The following is a 21,713-nucleotide window of genomic DNA, read 5'->3' as shown; positions in this document are numbered from 1 at the left end:
GGTTCACCAGACTGATTCCTGGGATGTCAGGACTGTCTTATGAAGAAAGACTGGATAGACTTGGTTTATACTCTCTAGAATTTAGGAGATTGAGAGGGGATCTTATAGAAACTTACAAAATTCTTAAGGGGTTGGACAGGCTAGATGCAGGAAGATTGTTCCCGATGTTGGGGAAGTCCAGGACAAGGGGTCACAGCTTAAGGATAAGGGGGAAATCCTTTAAAACTGAGATGAGAAAAACTTTTTTCACACAGAGCGTGGTGAATCTCTGGAACTCTCTGCCACAGAGGGTAGTTGAGGCCAGTTCATTGGCTATATTTAAGAGGGAGTTAGATGTGGCCCTTGTGGCTAAGGGGATCAGTGGGTATGGAGAGAAGGCAGGTACGGGATACTGAGTTGGATGATCAGCCATGATCATATTGAATGGCGGTGCAGGCTCGAAGGGCCGAATGGCCTACTCCTGCACCTAATTTGGAATGCATTTCGTTGTCTCTGTACTGTACACTGACAATGACAATTAAAATTGAATCTGAATCTGAATTGAATCTGAATCTGAATCTGAATTTCTATGTTTCTATGTTTCTAACCGTAACAAAGTCCAGAGACTTTGGCCAGCATGGTGGCGCAGCGGTAGAGTTTCTGCCTTGCGGCACCAGAGATCCCGGTTCGATCCTGACTACGGGTGCTGTCTGTACGGAGTTTTACGTTCTCCCCATGGCCTGCGTGGGTTTTCTCCGAGATCTTCGGTTTCCTCCCACACTCCAAAGACGTACAGGTTTGTTGGTTGATCGGCTTGGTATAAATGTAAAATTGTCCCTCTTTTGTGTAGGATAGTGTTAGTGTATGGGGAGCACGGGTCAGCACAAACTCGGCGGGCCGAAGGGCCTGTTTCCACGTTGTACAATATCTCTAAAGTAAACTAAACTAAACCTGTCGAAATAGATGCAAAAGGAGACTCGCTCAGAAGATCGCATTCAAGTGGGCCACTCATTATTTGTGATTTTGAGGAGGAGCATTTCAGATACAGAACCCTGGTTGAAATAGCAGGCCAGGAGTTCCCAGCTGCTCCGCATGCATTTCTCAGCTGCAAACAGGTCACGGTGGCCTTTTCTCACTACATATTTTAGATTGACTCTTAATTAGCAACAACAAAGTATTTTAAAGTTGCTTCTTTAAGTCAGAAGATGTATTTATGTCAAGATGTGTGCAGAGCTATCATGTTGATATTGGAGTTGAAGGACCTTCGGCTGACTGAATAAATAAGAAACAAAAGGATTGATTTGGAAAATGAATAAAGCAATGGGAATGGATTAAAAATCCCACAAACCCTGAAGCAGTTTGGTTGTTAATGTATTTAAACAGAAGAGAGAGAGTGCTATAAGAGAGAATCTGCAGAGCTATTGGCACGATGCATAAGGAAAGAAAATTAGTGAAATCATAACTATTTTAAAGAGTATTCCCAAGTGGGCAGTGGGCAGGTGCTATAGACCTGCTCGGGAAGGTGGACGCTCCCGCCCCCACGAGTCTCGGGCAGATGGGGCTCGTCAGCCTGGGACGGCAGTCCATCTAGGAGAGGGAAAACTCTGATTTAAAAACTCCACTGCCTTTTGGCCATATCCAGTCTTGGTATATAGGCCCCAGGAGTAAACCGCAAGAAAATCCGGTTGGAGCCCATAAGGCAGTTTGTCGTTGTCTACAACCTCTTTCTGGCAGCGCCTGTGATGGCGCTGGTGCCAAACTGTAACGGCCCTGCTGTTCCTTTGGATCGATCAGCGACGTGGAGAGGGGGGGACGTGATGCATGGGCAACAGCCTGTCCTCCATATGACATCGCCCAGGTTTGCATCCGACCAGGATGCATCACCCATGGTCAGTCATGACCGAGAGGGGGCCTACTCCCAAAATATGAATATTGTTAAAATCATGGCGTGTAACAAAGTGAAGGCTCGGTGGGATCAACTCCCTTATCTACGAGGGAGAGAAAAGAATCATTTGGATGGTGCATTCTCACTGATCTACCACCTCAATACCAACCCATCATTTTCCTTTCACTAACCTCCTCCCATTCCTTAAAGTGTCATCCTACTTACCCCTCAGCTTGCTGCAATTGGAAAATTGGATGCTAGATCATATAACCAGAATTTGGTTCTTGTTTTGATTAAGGTGTGTGTACTTCACTGTTTAACAGAAAGACGACAAGCCCTTCCTCAAGTGTTTGAGTATTTCCAGCCCTGAGTTTTTTGGTTCAATTTCCTGTATCTTTCGCTAGTCTCTTTTAAACTATTAAGTCCCACATTTTATGCATAGATGCGTTATTATCTGCCAAATGGGTGATAAGCAGCTTGGCATAAACGGTGGTTGCATCTCAGTTCCTTTCAGTAGAAGTCAGTAAATAAATGAAAGTTGGCCTACGGGTCTGTTTTACTTTGCCTTTCTGCTTACCCCAGAGGGGAGCCCTTGAATTCCACAGACTTGCATGCTACTGCTGTTCCTGGACTTCAGTGAAAGACTTTATTCATTGGCTGAAGCTTTGACTTCTTGAATTACCACACCCCATGCTCGTTTTTCTCTTTCATTACCAGGATTCCCCGAGTGAGCAGCTCAGTAATTCTGGGGCCATTGCAGTGATTGAAGCCCAGAACAGTCTGTGGACAAGTGTTTCCAGTGGGACACACGTGCCCCTCACAGTCTCCTGTTCACTGTTAGACAACTATGCCTTATGTTTGTTTTAGCATTTTTCCAGATCATTTTTTAAATATGAAGTCTATTTGCTTCAATTTAGAATCGTTTCTTGATCGGCATTAAATGTGTTTATACTTCTCATTTAGCTTGGAATTCTTTCCTTTTGGAAGTGTACACTGGCTACTGGAAAGTTTATAATATGTCCAAGCCAGTTTATTTTGAATGGACAAGACTTCACAACGGAGACAAGACTTGTGCAGGAGACTTCAGCACCTCTAAGACAACAGAATGAATAATCTTCCTATTAATGTCTATTTCAGAATAGATAAAGGCCTTGATTCTACATGCCTTGCCCCTCCAGGCAACCAAACTTTCCTTTTAATCTTACGCAAAGTGTTGTGTAAACATCGCAGACTTGCTACTTTACTGCTGGAGCCCCTATTTACTTTTTAATTTAGGCATCTGTCCACTCGATTGTTCATGGAAAGACACAGCTGAAGAGTTAAGAACTAATATGTTTACCATCAACGGGAATTGACTTCCAAGGAATTTCCAAGGAAGTTGGATATTTCAGTCACGTTGCGTTAGATTTGAAAGAACCCTTTTATCTTAAGGCCTCCTTCCTCCCCCGATTAATGAAATCTGCCTCTGGCCAAAAAATGTTGAGTTTCAGATGCGGAGGATTAGATTATTGTTGAGGCTCAGAATATTTACCTGCAAATCTGGATGGAGTATAACTGATATTATTTAGTGTAATTTAGGGGGGGGGGGGGGGGGGGGGGGGGGGGGGACAGGGGGGGGGGGGGTTGGGGGGGGAGGCGTAGAAACATTAATCTGTCTCTTCCACAACACATATTTACGTTATGTGTAGGAAGGAACTGCAGACGCTGCTTTAAACCGAAGATAGATGCAATATGCTGGAATAAAGGGCCTGTCCCATTGGGAAGGTCGGCGACTGGACTAATGGGCCTGTCCAACTTAGGCGATTTTTTAGGCGACTGCCAGCGACTACGACAATGGAATTCACCAAAGTCAGCGACAGCGACAACCTACGCCATCTTGGCGAAACCTACGACAGCCTACGACAGCACCTACGGCAGGAGATGACAAGCTACGACAAGCCCACGGTCACTGACTGTCGCCGTGAAGCTTTGAACATTTCAAAATCCAGCGCTGACCAGAAAAACGCTACGACTCTTTGGGCAACTGAGGAGACGACTCACGACCATACAGGCGACACACCAGCGACCAGGTGGCGACAGACCAGCCAGTCGCCTAAAAAATCACCTAAGTGGGACAAGCCCTTAACTCAGCAGGACAGGCAGCATCTCTGGGGAGAAGGAACGGGTGACGTTTCGGGTCAAGATCCTTCTTCATCTACTGTACATTGTACAATTCTGTTTTGTAATCGGGCTATATAAACTTGTGGCTTTTGCCAGTGAGCAAGCGTTTTGAAACTGGCTACTGATAGTCCAAGCATTTTTTTCAGTTCTTTTTTACCAGACATTCGGAAAAGTTATTCAAATGAACATTATTCTTATTTGAAGTGAATTAAATAAGTGAGCCAAAATCAAAGCTTGGCAGCATAGTTTCAAGAGGTCTGGAATAATAACAAACTGAGTGGGTTCAAACTGACGTTCTGCTTATTTAATGGATGACAGTTCACATTTACTGTGAAGCAACACTGACAGAATGCTACTTATGGTACATATAATATTGTTGTTTTAGAAAGGGCTGTACATATATATGCACCTCTGGCCAGAATGCACTGATCAAAAACCAACTGAGTGGTGCTGAAATGAAGGAGGCGCTGACATATCAACAAATCTCACGTGCTTCCCGATTCGATCACATTTCCAGGACCCTGTCATTTTAGAGACTTGTGTTAAATTACACACTCGGATTCCGTAATAGTTTCTTGTTTGAATTTGAAACTTTCCCCGGAGAGTTGATTCAAGCCAGGCAGGACCGTCCGTTTACCCAGGGCAGCGAGTCTTTTCTCATTTTGTTGCCAAGGCTTTGCCTGGATTTGAGGCAGATAAATCAAGCCTTTGCTTGGCTTCCACTTCCATGCAAAATCCTGTGCTACTGGCTCCCGAGAGTGGGGGCGTGAGCTTCATTCTTGTGGTTGTGGTCACTAATGTAGACTTACTTCTCTTTCACAGACAGCTGAAAGGCTGTGGAGTGCAGGAGTCCTGCTAGTTCATACATTCCCAAAACAGAAATGCATCTCCCGCATCCAGCCGGCTAACTGTGAGGTAAGTGAATTGCTTTTTTTTTAAATTACACACACTTTTGTAAACTAGTGATTGCCCTGAACAGGAAGCATTTTAAAACTGCTACGGCATGGTCTATAAATCCTGCGAGTTTGTTCGGCTGTGAACAGTTAGCTAAGCTTGGCAATCCTCTCTGCTTTTGGGGGAAGAAATGAAAATCACTTCATGGAAAAGGTTTGAAACATTTCTGGTTTTTGCATTGTGATGTCATGTTGCACTAGGGTGACTTTGTGCCATTGTTTAGTTATTAGTGTCAGCTGCATCCTCCCATGTTTATAGAGGCAAAGCTGTCTGTACTTCTCTGTTAAAACCTCAACCACAGAAGATTTGATTCAGCTGTTGCACTGCGAATCTTTTTAATATGACTGCTAGATATTTTCTTTAAATTCAGCTCGGTAGGTGCACAGCAGCAGAGGACTTTCAATGCAATGCATTGCATTTCATTTCATTTACTAGCCAAGATGGACTTGAATTCAAGTATTAAACTCTTTATTGACAAAACACTTACATGAAACTCATCTGCAATAAGCGCATGAAAATGGTGTGATAGTGGCTTTGTAATATGTAAACAATTATAGTGCTGCAGCTTTAAAAAATATATATATAATAGTCAAAATTATGACAATGTTTTAATGCTGAGCTTTCTCTTATATTGTGGTTTATTGCAACGAAGCAGGAAGGCTTTATTGTCTCATTACTAACATCCATACTCTTATCCTAACCCAGTGGGATGATTCATATGGTTCCTTTAAAAGTAAATATTTGGCGGGTTTGCTTGGATTGTGAAAATACACTGCTTCTTCTGAAACCTATTGATTAGTAAATAGCTCTGTTTGTTTTGATGGTGACTTCAATTGGTGCAATGACCTTGATTTAGCTAGCTAGCCTTTTATATACAGTGCTGGCTTTGCGGACAGGTGAAGTGGCAGATTTATCAGGCCAGATTTTCAGTGTCAGTGCATTAACTGAATGGGTTTTTTTTTTTAAATTCTGGTTCTGAACTAAAAACCAGGAATGCACACTACACCTGGAGCTAACATTGCACCTTTCAGAATCAAAATGTCTAATTAAGTGAACTCCGAATCTGTCATGTGTAATTATTATCTCCGAGCAGCCGTCATTATTCACTAAATCCTGCATTGAATAGGACTCGCACTTTGTGATTATCTTTAACACTGTCCCATGTCCCTACGAAATTCATAGATTCGACCTAACAAGCAAAATGAAATGAAACAATTTTATCTACTTGTAACGACATTTCTTCAAGAGGGTCTGCTGATGGGTGGTAGTAAGATTAAGACCATAATCCCCCTCCAGTAAATTATTATTGCAGCTGTTAGAAATGTACATATTTACTCAACTTGAAGTTGAGATGCAATGCATATGTCATTTTAAAAAGTCTGTTGATGAGTCTTCTCTAAGTTTGTGGGATTGTTGTCTTCTCTGAGTCTTTGTGTCCCCATTGAATCAGTTTCAGAGAGTGAGTTGTAATCGAACTGATGTGAAGAATCTGTATTTATTCCAGCTTCTTGGCCGGTGTGTTAATGGCAATTTGCTTAACTACAGACAATGCAGGCCTTGGTTTGTAGAGAAGATGTCCTATAAAATAAATGATATGTACCTTGTCACACAATCCACATTGCTCAGGCAGTTAACTTTCAGTGTTGCAAATTAAAGAGGAGGACAAATATTCTCTAACTGCAATTTTGAGATTGTCTGACTGTACACAAGCTTATTATAAACATAACTTTAACCTAGCGGGACAGGCAGCATCCCTGGAGAGAGGGAATGGGTGACGTTTCGGGTTGAGACCCTTCTTCAGACATTCTTCAGTCACCCATTCCTTCTCTCCAGGGATGCTGTCTGTCCCGCTGTGTCTATCTTCGGTGTAAACCAGCATCTGCAGTTCCTTCCCACACGTAACGTTAACCTACATCTTTAGAAATGTCAGGAACTCATGCAATTTATTTTTCAGGTAAACTTTCCCTTCCCGATGACTGCAATTCTGTTACAGTTACACGCACAACTCTTGCGCACAATTTTTAAATTGTTTTTTATCTCGACGAACCCTATGGAGCTTGTTACAGTAGAGAAATCTCTGGATTGTGGGGAAATGTCCGATCAAACAACGAGGTGGGGAGACACCTTCAGGGGTTATGGGGAGAAGGCAGGACTATGGGGTTAGGAGAAAGAGGGATAGATCAGGCATAATTGAATGGCGGAGGAGACTTGATGACCGAATAACCTAATTCTGCTCCTATCACTTTTGACTTAAGTGGGAGACCAGAGGATCGAGGAGATTTATCAATCCTTAAAGCAGCTGCTTGTTAGTCCAAAAGAAGGTTGAACCTGCCACGCTGGCTAGAGCATGCACTAGTCCCTCGTCTCAGTGCTAACTGACTGCACTGTTTACCCTGGCCAGGCCAACACCACCCCTCAAGGTTAGCCTTGCCAAAATGAGCTGCGGGCAGACCTTTATTGCCAGAGGGCTAGTGAAGGATTGAGAATTGTGCAAAGTAAGGGATTGTGCATACCTGTGATGACCAAGACTTCTGTAACAAATTCTCATCTGTGGGGTGGTAGAGGCCTCACAGAATTACCCACATGTGTCTAGATTTGCTCAAGCATCAGTCTGAAGAAGGGTCTCGTCCCGAAACATCACCCATTCCTTCTCTCCAGAGATGCTGCCTGTCCCGCTGAGTTACTCCAGCATTTTGGATCTATCTTCGGTGTAAACCACCATCTGCAGTTCCTTCTTACATATCAATCTGCTGTTTGCAGAATTAAATAATGACTATGGAATTGCTTTTCTCAGCCTAATTTTATAGACCATATGTTTCCCCTCCATTTTTTTTGGTTTATTTACTTAGTATTTCCTCACTCTTTTATCTGTCTTGGACAGTTTCCATAAAGTTAACATGGTCCTTGGAGTAACTAACAGTGAGTTATTTGCTCCTCCTGTTCTTCTCGTTCGTACAGTGCTTCTTTGCCCCCATTATGAGCGTCCGTAATGCTAGATGGTTTGGCTGTCAAGCTGGTCTCATTGCCTGTGTTGTGAGTTGCTTGAGGGCTGTTTGAACTACGCTCATTCAGCCTGGAGCTTGGCTGGACTGGGCCCTGCTCCACCAAGCAGAGTGCGTGGATCACACATGGAGTAGGGCAGCAGAGGACACCATCGCACATGCTCGTCCAGGCCGACCCAGCAACATCGCCAGGTCGATGGGCCTTCATGGTCAGGTCAAGAACCCTGCACTTACAACAACTGGGACTTGAAAATTGGGGCAAACTGGTGATTTTGAATTTCCAGTTATCTGCTTTATCTTCAAAAGTCCGACGAAGGATCTCGACTCGGAATGTCACCTATTCCTGTTCTCCAGTGGTGGGATCCAGAGATGCTGTCTGACCCGCTGTGTTACTCTAGCTTTTTGTGTCTATCTTTGGTTTAAACCAGCGTCTACAGTTCCTACCTATGCAGATCTCCTTTCTACTACTCCCACTGACTCCCATGGCTATCTGGAATACACTTCTTCCCACCCTGCTTCCTGTAAGGACTCTATCCCCTATTCCCAATTCCTCCGTCTACGCCGCACCTGCACCCAGGATGAGGTGTTCCAAACCAGGGCATCGGAAATGTCTTCATTCTTTAGGGAACGGGGGTTCCCCTCTTCGACTATAGATGAGGCTCTCACCAGGGTCACATCTATATCCCGTGACTCTGCTCTCACTCCACATCCCCCCCACTCGTAACAAGGACAGAGTCCCCCTTGTCCTCACCTTCCACCCTACCAGCCGTCACATACAACAGATAATCATCCAACATTTTTAACACCTCCAACGGGATCCCACCACTTGCCACATCGTCCCATCTCCTTCCCTTTCGGCTTTCTGCAGAGACAGCTCCCTCCATAACTCCTTGGTCAATTCGTCCCTTCCCACCCAAACCACCCCCTCCTCTGGCACTTTCCCTTACAACCGCAGGAAATGCTACACTTGTCGCTTTACCTCCCCTCTTGACTCCATCCAAGGGCCCAAGCAGTCTTTCCAGGTGCAGCAGAGGTTCACCTGCACCTCCTCCAACCTCATCGATTGCATCCACTGCTCTAGATGTCAGCTGCTCTACATCGGTGAGACCAAGCGTAGGCTTGGCGATCGCTTCGCCGAACACCTCCGCTCGGTCCGCAATAACCAACCTGATCTCCCGGTGGCTCAGCACTTCAACTCCTCCTCCCATTCCGAATCCGACCTTTCTGTCCTGGGCCTGCTCCATGGCCAGAGTGAATCCCTCCGCAAATTGGAGGAGCAGCGCCTCATATTTCGCTTGGGTAGTTTACACCCCAGCGGTATGAACGTTGACTTCTCCAATTTCAGGTAGTCCCTGCTTTCTCCCTCTTTCCCCTCCCCTTTGCAGCTCTTCCACAGCCCACTGTCTCCGCCTCTTCCTTTCTTCTTCCTGCCCCCCACCCCCACATCAGTCTGAAGAAGGGTCTCGACCCGAAACTTCACCTATTCCTTTGCTCCATAGATGCTGCCTGACCCGCTGGGTTTCTCCAGCATTTTTGTCTACCTTCCTTTATCTTAAAGATAGGCAGCATCTCTGGAGAGAAGGAACTGCTGCTTTATCTTGTTTGATATATTATTCTTGGTAATTTCTAAGGCCAGTAAAGTGATGAGTCAGCTAACTGTAACGCTAACCACAAATGTAACCATACCAGGAATCAAGAGGGATGATGCAGAGCTAAGTGCCAATGTCCCATTTGAGTTTCTGGGTCTTCACAATCAATGCTTGTGCCTATTGAGAAATCAGTCAGTGTGACGTGAATATCAGGACATGTTGAATGGAAGAGGAATGTGGATGAGTTGGAGAATAGAACATTTAACAGTACAACACAGGAACTTTCGGTCCACAATGTCTGTGCAAAACATGTTGCCAGCACTTACCTGCTGGCTCATGATGCATATCCATAACCACATCCATAACCAAATACCACCATCATATCTGCCTCAATCACCACGCACGGCAACACTTTCCAGGCACTCACCACCGACTCTGTGGTCAAAAAAACTTGCACCGCACATCTCATTTAAACTTTGCCCCTCTCACCTTAAAGCTGAGCCCTCTAGTATTTGATTTTTCCATCCTAGAAAAAAGGTTCAGACTGGCTACCTTATCAATGGCTTTCATCATTTTACATACTTCTATCATGTCACCCCACAACCTCCTGCATTGCAGAAAAAAACAATCCAAGTCTGTCCAATCTCTTCTCCTCTAATCCAGGTGTTTAAGAAGGAACGGCAGATGCTGGATAAAATCAAAGGTAGACAAAAATGCTGGAGAAACTCAGCGGGTGAGGCAGCATCTATGGAGCGAAGGAATAGGTGATGTTTCGGGTCAAGACCCTTCTTCAGACTGATGTGGAGGTGGGGTAGTGGGGGTGGGGGGAAGAAAAAAGGAACAGGCGGAAGAAGGGTCTCGACCCCGATCACCACCTATTCCTTCGCTCCATAGATGCTGCCTCACCCGCTGAGTTTCTCCAGCATTTTTGTCTACCCTCTAATCCAGGCATCATTCTGGTAAACGTCCTTTGCACCCCTTTACAAAGCCTCCACATCCTACATGTAATGGGACGACCCGGACTGCACACAACACACCAAATGCAGCCTAACCAAACTTCTATAAAGCTGCACCATGACCTCCTGACCCTTGAGATAATAATCTGCCCCGTTGTTTTTGCCACCAAAGTGGATAACCTGACATTTATCTATATTATACTGCATCTGCCACGCATCTGCCCACTCACTCAACTTGTCCAGGTCACCCTGCAACCTCCTAACATCCGCTTCCCAGTTCACACTGCCACCCAGCTTTGTGTCATCCGCAAACTTGCTCGTGTTGCTCCTAATTCCCTCTTCCAAATCATTAATATACTGTGGGTTGAGACTGTTAACTTGCTGTTTCAATAACTGTGACTTCTCCAACTGGACCACAGCAGAATGCCTGCAGTAGTTTTTTGAAGAGAGATAGTTGTTAACTCTCTCCCACTGCAGCGGTTTATATTTGTATTGAAGACTGAAAAAGTATTTTGGTTTGGATTCCCTGTTGAGGATTGTCTGTTTGCGATCTAATGTCGGGTATCTTCCCGTGACCGATATCAATAAACATTTAGGGCCCATGGTTACTCCCGGGGACTCCAAACACAAATAGCTGAACATGTCCACTGCAGGAAAACCAAGTCACACAGTCATTTATATGCCATTGTGTGACTCTTTGACTTTAATTCTTGAAAGGTTTATACACTTTGAGCTCCAGAAATAGATATTAAGTATGACCTTTCACGATCCATGAAACCACGAAAGAGTGGGGTCTTGGACACAGCTGTTTGTTTTCCTATTTTACCGAACTAATCACTTGTGTGGATGAAAACATTTAGTTTTCATGGCATTTCTAGCAAGTAGCGTGGTTTTATGCATTCAGATTGTATCGGTTTGAGATTTTTCCTTTGTAATCTGGATGATTGTTTGCCTAATAAGATGAAAGAAAACCTCATAATTCATTGAAGCCAGTAAATGAATTGTATCTTGTGATAGCCGCTATTTATGTATCACTGTGTATATTACATGCTTGAAAGTGAGTAACATTTTCCTCAACAGGTTGTTCCAATCAACAGGCACATTGAACCATTACCCCAGTCCCTCCAAATCGCACATTATTTAAGGGCTGCACGGTGGCACAGCGGTAGAGTTGCTGCCTCACAGCGCCAGAGACTTGGATTCGGGCGCCTATCTATACGGAGTTTGTACGTGCTGTACTTGATCTGCGTGGGTTTTCTCCGAGATCTTGAGTTTCCTCCCACACGCCAAAGACGTACAGGTTTGTAGGTTAATTGGCCTGGTGTAAATGTAAAATTGTCCCTAGTGTGTGTAGGATAATGTTAGTGTGCGGGGATCGGCTATCTGCGTGGACTCGATGGGCTGAAAGGCCTGTTTCCGTGCTGTATCTCTAAACTCAACTAAACTAAATCTTGACTTGCAAGTATACTGGCAGTCAGTAATTGTAATAAATGTTCTAATTCAACCCTAGTGGGTTTAGCTTCACCAGTAGGACCGCAGTGATCCAAGAAATGGGATCACCACCACCAAATCACGAGAACAAGGGAGAGGCCAGGAAGGCTAGTCCTGTCAGTGTACTTGCATCCTGAGAAATGGATTAATTCAAATTAAATTGAATTACAATATGTAATAGACTATAGACAATAGACAATAGGTGCAGGAGAAGGCCATTCGGCCCTTCGATCCAGCACCGCCATTCACTGTGATCATGGCTGATCATCCACACTCAGTAACCCGTTCCTACGTTCTCCCCATATCCCCTGACTCCGCTATCTTTAAGAGCTCTATCTAATTCTTTTGAAAGCATCCAGAGAATTGGCCTCCACTGCCTTCTGAGGCAGAGAATTCCACAAATTCACAACCCTCTGGGTGAAAAAGTTTTTCCTCATCTCCGTTCGAAATGGCCTACCCGTTATTCTTAAACTGTGGCCCCTGGTTCTGGACTCTCCCAACATCGGGAACATGTTTCCTGCCTCTAGCATGTCCAATCCCCTTAATAATCTTATTTGTTTCAATGAGATAGCCTCTCATCCTTCTAAATTCCAGTGTGTACAAGCTCAGTGGCTCCATTCTATCAACATATGACAGTCCCGCCATCCCGGGAATTAACCTTGTGAAGCTATGCTGCACTCCCTCAATAGCAAGAACGTCCTTCCTCAAATTTGGAGGCCAAAACTGCACACAATACTCCAGGTGTGGTCTCACCAGGGCCTTGTACAACTGCAGAAGGACCTCTTTTCTCCTAGACTCAACTCCCCTTGTCTTCATAATCAAATCCATAAATGTTAAACAAAATATCTGTTGCATAAGCCATATGTATTCCCTGAAGCTGTTTTGATTTTTTGCATAGACACAAATTCTATAAAATTACCTGCCCATTGGAAAGAAACCGTTTTAGGTGAAAGAATGATCATGTAATAATCTTGTTGTTTCCCCTTTGAACTGGGAATGAAAGAAGTTCAGGATTAAATATTCTGTTTGTAATGTAAAACTTCAAAATAGTGAATGGGTTCTGCTGTTAAATTCATTCTGCATTTCTCCAGCTTACATGTACACTGTCTTTAAGAAGTGTTATTAAAAGGATTGCAGAATTAAACACTACAAAAACAGGGTTACAGTGCCTAGAATTATATACTGTGCCACATTATTGGGTTTTGCTGAATCCAATTACAGTGAGAAATAATACATTGAAAATTAGGAACATAATGCAGGTCGAAAGCATTAAATACAACGTGGAAATGGGTCCTAGGGCCCAAGATGTACACAACATGTTCCAGCTACACTAGTTCTTTATGAAGGAACTGCAGATGCTGGAAAATCGAAGGTAGACAAAACCATATAACCATATAACAATCACAGCACGGAAACAGGCCATCTCGGCCCTACAAGTCCGTGCCGAACAACTTTTTTCCCTTAGTCCCACCTGCCTGCACTCATACCATAACCCTCCATTCTCTTCTCATCCATATGCCTATCCAATTTATTTTTAAATTATACCAATGAACCTGCCTCCACCACTTCCACTGGAAGCTCATTCCACACCGCTACCACTCTCTGAGTAAAGAAGTTCCCCCTCATGTTACCCCTAAACTTCTGTCCCTTAATTCTGAAGTCATGTCCTCTTGTTTGAATCTTCCCTATTCTCAAAGGGAAAAGCTTGTCCACATCAACTCTGTCTATCCCTCTCATCATTTTAAAGACCTCTATCAAGTTCCCCCTTAACCTTCTGCGCTCCAGAGAATAAAGACCTAACTTATTCAACCTTTCTCTGTAACTTAGTTGCTGAAACCCAGGCAACATTCTAGTAAATCTCCTCTGTACTCTCTCTATTTTGTTGACAAAGTGCTGGAGAAACTCAGTGGGAGCGGCAGCATCTATGGAGCAAAGGAAATCGGCAAAGTTTCGGGCCGAAACCCTTCTTCAGAGGTTTTGGTCAAAAACGTTGCCTATTTCCTTCGCTCCGTAGATGCTGCTGCTCCCACTGAGATTCTCCAGCACTTTTGTCTACCAGGTACACTAGTCCCGCCTTGCAGCATATGGCTGCATATCCCTCCAAATCTGTCCTATCCATGTACCTGCCTAACTGTTTCTTAAACGTTGGCATGGTCCCTGCCTCAACTACCTCCTCTGGCAGCTTGTTCCATACACCCACTTTGTGTGAAAAAGTTACCCCTCAGATTCCTATTAAATCTTTTTCCCTTCACCTTAAACCTATGTCCTCTGCTCCTTGGCAAGAGACTCCGTGCATCTACCTGATCTATTCCTCTCATGATTTTATGTTTTGGGTTGAGATTTGATGCTGGGTTTTGACAATTCCTTTCCCCCCAAGACTCTGCTTAACCCACTGAGTTCCTCTAACAGGTTGTCTACCTGACCTGTCATCTACCAATTTACTGGTTTTACCAAGTCAACTTGACAACTTCCCTTCGACCTGACTACTGATCCTTCATATTTCCTGACTGCCAAACTATAACCCCATGAGGGCAGCATGGTGTTGCAGTGGTAGAGTTGCTGCCTTAAAGCGCAGGAGATCCGGGTTCGATCATGACTACGGGTGCTGTCTGTACGGAGTTTGTACATTCTCCCCATGACCTGCGTGGGTTTTCTCCGGGATCTCCAGTTTCTTTCCACGCTACAAAGACGTACAAGTTTGTAGGTTAATTGGTTTGGTGTAATTGTAAATTTTCCCTAGCGTGTGTTGGATGATGTTCATGTGCGGGGAATGCTGGTCGCCGCGGACTCGGTCGGCCGAAGGACCGGTTTCTGTGCTGTATCTCTAAACTGAACCAAACTGAGCTAAATCCCCAACAGCTGAGATTAATCCCAATACTCTTGCCTGCATGACATCCTTAGTTTAGACTTGGAGGAAGTCCAGAACCAGGGGCCACAGTTTACGAATAAAGGGTAAGCCGTTTAGAACGGAGATGAGGAAAAACCTTTTCACACAGAGAATTGTGAGTCTGTGGAATTCTCTGCCTCAGGAGGTGGTGGGGGCCAGTTCTCTGGATGCTCTGGTTCTCTAACTCGAGAGAGTTAGATAGAGCTCTTGAAGATAGCGGAGTCAGGGGATATGATATAGAGATATGGGGAGAAGGCAGGAATGGAGTACTGATTGGAGATGATCAGCCATGATCACAGTGAATGGCGGTGCTGGCCCGGAGGACAGAATGGCCTACTCCTGCACCTATGGTCTATTGTCTATTAAATTTACCTCTTTGCTTTCCTTGATACCAGTTTGGGTCGTGTGCACATTTGAAGTGATAGCTCCTCAAACAGATTTTTTTTGACCTGTTACAAATCAGTTGCTCGAGTGACTTTGTAGACATTAACCAATGTATCATTTTTCCAATAAAAGATAAGATGCTGAAAGGTGAAGGGCCCATGCTGTTTGCCATTTATATCAACCATTTGGATGTGAATATACGAGGCATGATTAGCAAGTTTGCAGATGATAGTAAAACATGTAGTATCACAGACTGTGAGGATGGTTAGCACGTGGAATTCTTTAGGCAAGTGGGCTGAGGAATGGCTAATGGAGTTTAATTCATATGTGTGAGGTGTTGCATTTTGTGAAGTCAACTAGGATCGGACCTTCTCAGGGAATGGTTGGATCCTGGGAAGGGTTGTACGTAGTTGCCTAAAATGGGCGTCACAGGTTGATAGAGTGGCGAAGAAGGCTTTTAGCACATCGGCCTTCATCAGTCAGATCATTGAGTACAAAAGGAACTGCAGATGCTGGTTTACATTAAAAAAAAAAACAAAGTGATGGAGGAACTCTGCGGGTCAGGCAGCATCTCTGGAGGACATGGATAGGCGATGTTTTGGGTCGGGTCACTTCTTCAGACTCAGAGATGGGACAGTATGGTACAGCTGTACAAGACATTGGTAAGATGGCGCTACAAGTATGGTGCTCAGTTTTGGTCACTCTGCTATAGGAAAGATGGCATTAAGCTGGTACCGTGCAGAGAAGATTTATCAGGATATTGCCAGGACTTGAATGCCTGAAGTACAGGGAAAGGTTGGGCAGGACTTTATTCCTTGGAGTGCGGGAGGCTGAGATCTTTAGCTTAGTTTGGAGATACAGTTACTAGTCATGCCTTGTATATTCTCATCCAAATCGTTGATTAAAATGGCCTTTCGGCCCACCGAGTCTGTGCCGGCCCACGAGGGACAATTTACAGAAGCCAATTAACCTACAAACCTGCACATCTTTAGAATGTGGGAGGAAACCGAAGCACCCGGAGAAAACCCACGCGGTCACAGGGAGAACGTGCAAAGTCCACGCAGACAGCACCCGTAGTCGGGATCGGACCCTGGTTCCTGTCGCATGTGAGGCAGCAACTCTGCCACTGCGCTACACCTGAAAGAGGTGTATAAGAACATGAGGGGACTAGATAGGGTAGATACACTGAGTCTTTTAGCCAGAGTAGGGGAATCAAGAACTAGGAGACACTGGTTAAAGGTGAGAGAGGGAAAGATAGCAACTTGAGGGGCAGCTATTCGACACAGAGAGGGTGATGGGCATCTCGAACAAGCTGCTAGAGGTGGTGGCTGAGGCAGGTCCGATAACAACATTTGAACGGGTACATGGATAGGAAAGGTTTAGTGGGATATGGACCAAATGTGGTAAATGGGACTAGCTTGGATAGAGCACATTGGTTGGCATGGGCAAGCTGGGTCGAAGGGCCTGTTTCCATGCTGTATTATTCTTTGACTCTATGAAGCGGCTTGGCAAACAGAGGCTGGACGCCTCCACAGAGCCACCATGTTTCCTCATGTGTTTAGACAAGTTGCCTCTGAGTGATAGGTAAATGTTCACTGATATGCTGGGCACAAAACATGAGCATAAAATGAAGTGAGCTGCACAGTCAAGATTGGGTAATTACCATGGGTACCGACAACAGAACAATAATATTCTTACTTGCAGCAGCATAATGACCTGCAATAGCCCACAACACACAGTATCACAAACACAAATTCAGTTCAGTAATTACAACAGTATTACTGTAAAACATCCACTGTCCTTCGTGCAACCAAAGACAGTCCATAGTTATGTTATAGCTGTGTGTGTTCAAGAGCCTGATGATTATTGCAAGAATGGATGATTATAGAAGCTATTCTCGAACTTGCTTGTCAAGGCCTTCAGACTCCATTGACTTTTTTCCTGATGCTATGAGTGAAATAAGAGCATGGCTAGGGCAATGTGGGTCTTTGATATTATGGGCAGTGAAGTGGCTCAGCAGTAGAGCTACTCCCTTACAGCGCCAGAGATCTGGGTTCGATTCTGACTAAAGGTACTGTCTGTACGGAGTTTGTACGTTCTCCCCGTGACCTGCTTGGGTTTTCTCCGAGATCTTCAGTTTCCTCCCATGCTCCGGAGGTTCATAGGTTAATTGAAGGTGTAAATGTAAGAATTGCCCCTTGTGTGTGCAGGGCAGTGTTAATGTGCTGGGATCGCTGGTGGGCGTGGACTGGGTGGATTGAAGGGCCTGTTTCTGCGCTGTATCTCTAAACCAAACTAAAGTGCCTTTTTGAGGCAACTCATCGTATAGATCCCTTAGATGGTGTGAGGTCTGGACTGCGGTGGACTGTGCAGTGTCCACCACTCTCTGTAACCTCCTGCATTCATGGTGATTTGATTCATGGTGATTGCTCCACCATACACCTGCAGAGGCTAATCAGTATTCGTTGACATACTGAATCTCTTCAATCTTCAAAGGAAGAGTTGATGGACTTACTTTGTGACTGCATCAATGTGCAGGACCCAAAACAGGTCTTCAGAGGCTTACGTGCCCAAGAACCTGAAGTCGTTGGCTCTCCCCACAACCAACCCATCCTTGCAGACAGGTTTGCGTAGCCTTAAGGGCCTGTCCCACTGTACGAGGTAATTCAAGAGCTCTCCCGAGTTTCAAACAAATCAAACTCGTAGTAGGTACGTAGAATGTACGTAGCGGCTACGTCGGAGCTCGTGGATGTCTCGTAGCGGCTCGTAACGCTAACGGCAGGTACTCTGGAAACGCGGTAACTCGTGAAGCTTTTTCAGCACTGTGAAAAATGTCCACGAGAGCCCCAAGTACCTACAAACGGCTATTACCGCAATTCTCCGAGTTCGAATCAGGGAAAACTCGGGAGAACTCTTAAACTACCTCGTACAGTGGGACAGGCCCTTTAGCTTTTCCCTCAAAAGCCCACAATCAGCTCTTTGGTCTTGTTGGTGTTGAGAGCAAGATTGTTGTTCAGGCAACTTTCAGTCAGATCAAGCATCTCCCTGCTACACTCTGATTCATCATTACCCATACTGCGTCCACCAACGATCGGGTATAGTAGGCGAATTTAAAGACGGTGTGGGAACTGTGTGAGATATGGTGTTGAACGGTGAGTTGTAGTCTATGAACATCAGCCTGATGTTTGTGTTCTTATTGTCCACGTGGTCAAGTGCAGAATGGAGAGCCAGTGAGATTGCATCCACCTTTGATCTATCGGGGATGTAGGATCTACCATCAGGGCCAGATGCTTTCATTCTCGTGAAGGATCTTCTGATGTTGGTCTCCGTGAGAGACCAGAAGATCCTTCATGTTTAAGAAAGAACTGCAGATGCTGGTAAAATCAAAGGTAGATACAAAATGCTGGAGAAACTCAGCGGGTGAGGCAGCATCTATGGAGAGAAGGAATAGGCGACGTTTCGGGTCGAGACCCTTCTTCCTTCATGTGTTCTGTCACCATCTGGATTTTTCCAAACCGTAAGGAAATCATGGCCAGGCGTGTCTTATACGTCGGTTCAAATGATGTTATTTGCAACAAAAGGAATATTCATCTTCAGTGTTTGATATGGTTGCCAATTATCTTTCTATACCTCATAGCTATTTCAAAGGACATCTGAATGGATTTTGCAGGCCTTAAGAATATTTCTGGTTGGTTTAAACAAAAACAAAAGCCTCCAATGTGTTTCTCGATCAGCTGTCACCTACTTCAAATATTACTTTTTCCCCCACTGTATTCAATTGTCCAAATGCCAGAACACTTAAACTTTTTAAGTGTTCTGGCATTTGGACAATTGCAATTGGCGGAGGCATCGGAGGAGGGAGATGGCAGCCCTGCCGGCAGTCTGTTCATTTTATCCTTTTTGTTATTTTTAGGGTTTGTTTAAAGTTTGTTTTTATGGTCTTCTGTTTGTTTTATGTGGGGGGGGGGAGGGCGCGGACTTACCATTGGAGCAGATCCCTTGCCCGGGATCGCTCCCACCGCGGCCTGCGGACTTACCATCACGGGCTCGCAGTCGCAGGAGAGGCTAGTCAGGAGCTCCAACGCCACGGAAGTTCGATCGCCCGGCGCGGGGGGAGCTGACATCCCCCCGATGCAGGAGCTGATCGCCTCGACGCGGAGGGCCAGAACGTCGCCGGCTACGGAACTCAAGACCGTCCCGTCAACGGGGGGCTCGAGGCCCCCGACCAAGGAAGAACAACAAGGGAAGGACTTGGAACTTTATTTCGCCTTCCATCACAGTGAGGAATGTGTAGGAGTCAGTGTGATGGATGTTTTTGTTAAAATGTGTTTTTTGAGTGTTGCTTTTTTGAATTGTATGACTGACCTGGCCAGTGAATTTCACTACATTTTTTTAAGATTGGATATTCTCAAATGTAATAAGTTCTTCATTTGATAAAGGCACACTTAAAATTCAGTTGTCTTCAATTTATAAAGGCAGCAACAGCAAGACTCCTGACTATATTAAAGTAATATTATCTAAGACTTTCAGCATCAACATGAAATACCACAATAGCAGAAATACCACTCCAATTCCACAGTTCTGTGGGAAGACGCTGACTAAATGATTAGTAATGTCCTGCAGGCAATGGAAAAATGATCAGACATATTTTTCCAGTTCATACAGTCTAAAAGCAAGAGTGGTCACAGAGGAAGGCTGCTGGCAGGTAACTTATCCATCTCCTCACCATGTCTGGAGCAACGAGAATGAGGAGGAAATGTTCACGCCCTGAAAGCAAAAGCAAAGTCCGATAACTTATTCAACTGTGTGAATGTGGAATCTGAGTATGGATAGGACACATGTCCATGTCAACCCTAACAACTTCACTGTAAGAATTAACCAAACATTAAAAAAAAATATATATATATATTAATTGGGACTGCAAAAAAAAAAACCCTATTAATCTGCCTTTAAGGTCACTTCCTCTTGCGAATGAAACATAAACCAAAGGAATAGTTAGATCTCAAGCCGGGTGTTGAGCAGCCAGGTTGTTGCCTCTGTTGGCGCCAATGTCTGCCAGGCCCTGAGCTCCATTTGGTGGGTGGTAGAGCGGGCACCCAGAGATGCCATGGTTGGCTGTCTGTTGTTCTGCTCAGCATTCACAGGTTGGGCTCTGGCGGAGGGAGCCCCCATTTTCACAAACCACAGTCTTGTGCCCAACTCGGAAATGATCAACAGTCAAGATGTGAATTTCTGTGTCCTGAAGCAATGGTCTTGTAGTAACTTAGGATAGATAGCTCCATCCTCAGCAAACAGATTATTAACAAAGATAGACGCAAAATGCTGGAGTAACTCAGCGGGACAGGCAGCATCTCTGGAGAGAAGGAGTGGGTGATGTTTTGTGGCGAGACTTTTCTTCAGAACTATAAACAAATATAAGGGCACTTCCAACTAATAGAATTACTGACAACTGATTCCAGTCACAGAAATAAGCCAACGTTTGATACAATTAGTCAACATTTCTTTGGCCCTTTGTATTAAACATATTTTAAGTGTTAATTGCTGAGTAATCTGTTCCCCGGAGACATGGCTCTTCTGACTCAGCTCTCCAGCATGACAGTTTCTCCATCCATTGCATGGACTGTATGGTGTATTGGGAGAAGGAGAGGCAGTGGTACCTGCCTCGCGGTGAACTCTTTCTGGTGTTTTATGTTCTTCGTGGTCTTGTCCAGCTCCTGCTCCCTGCACTTGGGACATCTAGCGGTGAAGTGCCTTCCCTCCTACCTCCCAAGGAAACTCACCTGCATCATTGTGACTGCGGTCGACATCCCACTCCTGGTAGACGCTTGGCTAGCACTGGAGGGGCTGCACACCATGGTTACCAAACACCAGGTAGCATGCCCCAACACCCTCTCCATCGGAGCCATGGGTTTCAGCAAGGCCAGTCTGAAGAAGTCAGAAGTCTGAAGCCAGGATGGTGGCGCAGCGGTAGAGTTGCTGCCTTACAGCGCTTGCCGTGCCGGTAGCACAGGAGTTTGCAAACTGTGACCTCTGGCTTCAAGTACAGCAGCTTCTTCCCAGCAGCAAGTGATCCGGTGTTTGCAGCCTGCACAACACTAACCACAATCCTACCTCCAACTATGATCTAACACGGACTTTGTTTTCGTTGCACTGCGCGCTATTTTTGCACTATTAGGGTTTGGTTACCTAGTATTATTGATTGTTAATTGATTATATTGCTGATTATTGTATATTTATTTGTGTGTCATTGCATTAATATGTCTGTAAACCTGATAATTAAACCTCCCTTGAGTTTCTCGTCTGGTTTTAAAGCTGCCATCATGCCGTGCAAATGAAAGATCGGAACCACGTTTTATGGCAACAGGTTAGAGAAGCTGATTTGTGACAGATTACTGTCTTTGCTCTTACTAGAGAAGTTTCACCCAT

The 21,713-nt window shown here is 44.8% G+C and overlaps 1 protein-coding gene across 2 annotated transcripts in view; it reads left to right on the top strand.

The window, feature by feature from the left end:
* Window positions 1–21,713, top strand: part of LOC129705467 (uncharacterized) — a 482,458-nt gene that overhangs the window by 131,291 nt on the left and 329,454 nt on the right. For both annotated transcript variants that reach the window (XM_055649050.1, XM_055649051.1), the window contains exon 2: window positions 4,847–4,939. The gene's annotated coding sequence lies outside the window, so the exon portion shown is untranslated. The remainder of the gene's footprint in view (window positions 1–4,846; window positions 4,940–21,713) is intronic.

This window comes from Leucoraja erinacea, chromosome 17 (genome assembly GCF_028641065.1).
Source record: "Leucoraja erinacea ecotype New England chromosome 17, Leri_hhj_1, whole genome shotgun sequence".
NCBI classification, from domain to species: domain Eukaryota; kingdom Metazoa; phylum Chordata; class Chondrichthyes; order Rajiformes; family Rajidae; genus Leucoraja; species Leucoraja erinaceus.
The sequence above is the reverse complement of the archived record's forward strand: the minus strand, read 5'-3'. Positions and strand labels throughout refer to the sequence as shown.